At 34.8% G+C, this 5,289-nt stretch overlaps 1 protein-coding gene across 1 annotated transcript in view; it reads left to right on the forward strand.

The window, feature by feature from the left end:
• The window catches only part of LOTGIDRAFT_143194 (hypothetical protein), a gene marked incomplete at both ends in the record, with an annotated part of 14,530 nt that overhangs the window by 8,774 nt on the left and 467 nt on the right, over window positions 1-5,289 (forward strand). The gene's annotated exons all lie outside the window — the stretch shown is intronic.

Genomic DNA, 5,289 nt, shown 5'->3' on the forward strand with positions numbered 1-5,289 from the left:
TCCTTATTATAACTACCCGTAACAGAGCCTGGGGTGGACAGGGCAGGTACATCTCCTTATTATAACTACCCGTAACAGAGCCTGGGGTGGACAGGGCAGGTACGTCTCCTTATTATAACTATAACCCCCTAACAGAGCCTGGGGTGGACAGGGCAGGTACGTCTCCTTATTATTACTATAACCCCTAACAGAGACTGGGGTGGACAGGGCAGGTACATCTCCTTATTTTAACTATAACCCCCTAACAGAGCCTGGGGTGAACAGGGCAGGTACGTCTTATTATAACTATAACCCCTAATGGAGCCTGGGGTGGACAGGGCAGGTACGTCTCCTTATTATTACTATAACCCCTAACAGAGCCTGGGGTGGACAGGGCAGGTACGTCTCCTTATTATAACTATAACCCCTAACAGAGCCTGGGGTGGACAGGGCAGGTACGTCTCTTTATTATAACTATAACCCCCTAACAGAGCCTGGGGTGGACAGGGCAGGTACGTTTCCTTATTATAACTATAACCCCCTAACAGAGCCTGGGGTGGATAGGGCAGGTACGTTTCCTTATTATAACTATAACCCCCTAACAGAGACTGGGGTGGACAGGGCAGGTATGTCTCCTTATTATAACTATAACCCCTAACAGAGACTGGGGTGAACAGGGCAGGTACATCTCCTTATTATTACTATAACCCCCTAACAGAGACTGGGGTGGACAAGGCAGATTCATCTCCTTATTATAACTATAACCCCTAACAGAGCCTGGGGTGGACAGGGCAGGTACGTCTCCTTATTATAACTATAACCCCTAACAGAGCCTGGGGTGGACAGGGCAGGTACATCTCCTTATTATAACTATAACCCCTAACAGAGCCTGGGGTGGATAGGGCAGGTACATCTCCTTATTATAACTATAACCCCTAACAGAGCCTGGGGTGGACAGGGCAGGTACGTCTCCTTATTATAACTATAACCCCCTAACAGAGCCTGGGGTGGACAGGGCAGGTACGTCTCCTTATTATAACTATAACCCCTAACAGAGCCTGGGGTGGACAGGGCAGGTACGTTTCCTTATTATAACTATAACCCCCTAACAGAGCCTGGGGTGGATAGGGCAGGTACGTTTCCTTATTATAACTATAACCCCCTAACAGAGACTGGGGTGGACAGGGCAGGTATGTCTCCTTATTATAACTATAACCCCTAACAGAGACTGGGGTGAACAGGGCAGGTACATCTCCTTATTATTACTATAACCCCCTAACAGAGACTGGGGTGGACAAGGCAGATTCATCTCCTTATTATAACTATAACCCCCTAACAGAGACTGGGGTGAACAGGGCAGGTACATCTCCTTATTATAACTATAACCCCCTAACAGAGCCTGGGGTGTACAGGGCAGGTATTTATGACCAGGCCACTATAAAGTGTTCTGTCCAGACCAGGCTGTCGTGGTCTGAGGTTTGTCAATTGTAGCGTATATGAAACTGTTCTTTAAGTTAATTATCTCCCAAATGTAAACAATTTTCCAATGTTAATTTAATAAATGTTTATTATTATTTTCAGTCTGGGCTGTGATATAGGGTATGTTTATATGATAAATGTTTATTATTATTTTCAGTCTAGGCTGTGATATAGGCTATGTTTATATGATAAATGTTTATTATTATTTTCAGTCTAGGCTGTGATATAGGCTATGTTTATATGATAAATGTTTATTATTATTTTCAGTCTGGGCTGTGATATAGGCTATGTTTACATAATAAATGTTTATTATTATTTTCAGTCTGGGCTGTGATATAGGCTATGTTTATATAATAAATGTTTATTATTATTTTCAGTCTAGGCTGTGATATAGGCTATGTTTATATAATAAATGTTTATTATTATTTTCAGTCTGGGCTGTGATATAGGCTATGTTTATATAATAAATGTTTATTATTATTTTCAGTCTGGGCTGTGATATAGGCTATGTTTATATAATAAATGTTTATTATTATTTTCAGTCTGGGCTGTGATATAGGCTATGTTTATTTAATAAATGTTTATTATTATTTTCAGTCTGGGCTGTGATATAGGCTATGTTTACATAATAAATGTTTATTATTATTTTCAGTCTGGGCTGTGATATAGGCTATGTTTATATAATAAATGTTTATTATTATTTTCAGTCTGGGCTGTGATATAGGCTATGTTTATTTAATAAATGTTTATTATTATTTTCAGTCTGGGCTGTGATATAGGCTATGTTTACATAATAAATGTTTATTATTATTTTCAGTCTGGGCTGTGATATAGGCTATGTTTATATAATAAATGTTTATTATTATTTTCAGTTTGGGCTGTGATATAGGCTATGTTTATATAATAAATGTTTATTATTATTTTCAGTCTGGGCTGTGATATAGGCTATGTTTATATGATAAATGTTTATTATTATTTTCAGTCTAGGCTGTGATATAGGCTATGTTTATATAATAAATGTTTATTATTATTTTCAGTCTGGGCTGTGATATAGGCTATGTTTATATAATAAATGTTTATTATTATTTTCAGTCTGGGCTGTGATATAGGCTATGGTTATTTACACAGAATTCCAAAACGCCAGTTTCCTACGAGTTTACCAGAAACTAAAGTTAACTTGGCTCAATCTCAATCACCAGCTAAAGTCCAGGATGGTTTCTCGGAGGTCTGTAATAATATACTTCTATAAACATAATCCAACTTGGGCCTGATTCATAAACTTGACTTGTAGATGCATAATCCGAAATACAATGTCCAAACAGAAGTCATGTGCTGTATTAAAAAATTCTCAAATTTAAAGTTTACAATGGTTCGATGGTCAGAGGAAAACGTATAGAAATTATGAAAAAGAACTAGATATAATATCACTCATAATAAATCTAGTTCTATACATTAAAGATTGGTTCCCTTTATGAAAATGAAATTGTTAATGCTTATATGAATAGAAAGTAGAGGTGTTCTAATGACTTGGAAAAATACCAGTTTGTCTCACATGTCCATAATTAATACATAATTAGCCAAATTAGAAGAGAATTACCAGCAGAATTCCAATGAGTGACCGATCAAGAAAGGTCCAAAAGTATTTTTTTGTTTATCCAGACTGTACATACATGGACAATTATGATTGGTTAAAACTCTTTTATCAGTTGCAATAAGAACATAATGATATGATTAAGAATACATGATAATTCATAAAACACCAATTAATCAAAAAGTTTGGCTTTATTTGACACTAAAATGTAAGGAAACCCATCTTTAAGAGAATGTTAAAACTAAGCTATATTAGTTTATTAACAGCACAACATAACTTGAGTTCTATGGCTGTGTCTTCTGTATAACATCTTTCATTACTTACACATCTCAGTTTCCATATTTCTTATTTGATAAGCTTAGGTTAATAATCCTGACAAAATTCCTTCATTATCTACTGCATGATGTTGCACTTTTCATTGAAATATTCTTCAAAGATCTAAATAAGACTTGACCTAGTTTTTTTTATATGCCCCCATGGAAATGTGGACTGTGATCATGTATAATGATGCGATTTTTTGTATTTGAATTATTGATATTGATTTAAAAAATATTGTGGAATTTCTCAGTATAAATAACTGGCAGTAAATATATATATCATTGAATTCAAACTATTAGAATTTCTTTAATACGAGAAAATTCATACTTTAGTCACTAAAAGCTGTTTTATCATTTCTGACAGCTGCCAGTGGGTGTATGTTACCTTGCCTCGCAAGCTATCTTTTCAGAATACTATTCCCATCACTCTTAACACTGAATTTTATTTGTTTTTATACTGAATATTGTTTCTTTAATTTAGGTTTCTTTGAATACCTCTGGAGCCCCTCAAGATTTGACAAATATCTCAATTAATACAGGTAAGTTTATAACCTCAGTCAGTGCTTCCGAGAGTCGGCTATGATTGGAAGGAATTGCTTGGGTTGGCATAATTTATTTAAGATTAGATCATTTCCTTTTGTTTTGTACCACAGTTGCGTTCTGTTAACATTATTATTAACCAATCAAAGCATGACATGTGAGAAAATATAGATTATGAATTGTGATATAGTGAAACAGAAAGAGGCTGTCAGAATGCTTTAGGTTTCGCTATCCCACAATTCATTATGTTATCAAGAAACAGATCTTACATAACATGTTCTGATTGGTTGAATTCCAGCTGTTCTTCAAATCTTCCAGTTGCAAAGTCAACGAGGCCCCAGGGCCACACAGCATTTCTCATATTTAGCCCCCCACCCCAAGAGAAGATAAAATTTGAAGATTATTGTAATAATTGCCTGAAGCATTGTGTACTAAGGAATAAATTGATATTATATTCTCCTTTGATACAATCAGTTATACACCTGTAATAGTAATTTCAAATTTGAGTAAAAACTCCGTCAAGTATGAAAAAGGTTTGTGACCCTGAGGCCAGACCCATGTTGCCTATATATTTATATTTTTTATTGTCTATTGTACTCTCATTGCCTGATCTTTCTTTTGAATTAGGTTGTCTTTTACTCGTATTTGATTGAACACGATGCTCTTTATTCCAGGAACACCAACCATACCTGTAATTCCTCAATCAGCAGGAATACCATCATTTCCTTCACCACCAGGTGGAGCCACACCTGTTACAATACCTACAGCTCCCCCTGTTATCAATTCAAGTAAGATAGCTCTCTTCTAAATATTGGGTTATAATGTTGGCTATTATATTGGTAACTTGTGTTTGGATAAAAACAAGTGGGTCAAATTTACTGGGGTACCTCCTGATTTTTATTTTTTTCAACCAATTGGGGTATCTTGTAAATGTCCGTGAAATCCTTTAAAGTAATACTATGTCTTAAAATGAACATAAAATTTAAGTTCTCAAGAATGGTCAATATGAGTATATATTCATCAGTGAACTTACCTGGTGTCATAAAGTTACAACAGAATCCCTGTAAAATCAGGAAAATTGGAAAATTCATAAAACTAAGTAATTATTGAAAAACGCTTAATCTTGATATTAAGCATTTTTCAATAGTTAATTGCATATTTATGGATAATTACTAAGTATTTTTTGGATTTATCGGATTAAATAAGGATCCTGTTATATTTTTTATGACACCAGGTATATCTACTGGCTCTTATTGGCCAAGTTTAAATTTCTTGAATTTTATATTAATTTTAAGACGTATTATCACTTTAAGAAATAATACCGATTTATTTCAAGTCTTGTAGATCCAGACTACATAAAACTTGCTTATTATCAATTTGAAT

The sequence above is a fragment of the Lottia gigantea genome, assembly GCF_000327385.1.
Source record: "Lottia gigantea unplaced genomic scaffold LOTGIsca_194, whole genome shotgun sequence".
Taxonomy (NCBI): Eukaryota; Metazoa; Mollusca; class Gastropoda; family Lottiidae; genus Lottia; species Lottia gigantea.